Raw genomic sequence first — 537 nt, forward strand, 5'->3', positions numbered from 1 at the left:
TGAATTGTAACATCTCTTTATATATCCTGGATATTAAACCCTTATCTGATATGTGATTTCCAAATATTTTCTCCCATTGAGTTGGCTGCCTTTTCACCCTTTTGAAAAAGTCCAATGAGGTGCAAAAGTGTTTAATTTTGAGGAGGTCCCATTTATCTATTTTTTTCTTTTGTTGCATGTGCTTTGGGTATAAGGTCCAAGAAACCACTACCTACTACAAGGTCTTGAAGATGTGTCCCTGAATTTTCTTCTAGTAGTTTCATGGTCCCAGCTTTTATATTTAGGTCTTTGATCCATTTTGAGTTGATTCTTGTATAGGGAGTGAGAGAGGGGTCCTCTTTCATTCTTGGTTATAGATATCCAGTTGTCCCAACACCGTTTGTTGAAGAGACTATTTTGTCCATTAACATTAACTTGGTAGGTTTGACAAAAACCAGTTGACTGTATAGGTAAGGGTTTATTTTTCAGTTCTCAATTCTATTCCACTGATTGATGTATCTATCTTTATGCCAGTACCATGCTGTTTTGACCACATAG

This window comes from Dasypus novemcinctus, chromosome 31 (genome assembly GCF_030445035.2).
Source record: "Dasypus novemcinctus isolate mDasNov1 chromosome 31, mDasNov1.1.hap2, whole genome shotgun sequence".
NCBI lineage: Eukaryota > Metazoa > Chordata > Mammalia > Cingulata > Dasypodidae > Dasypus > Dasypus novemcinctus.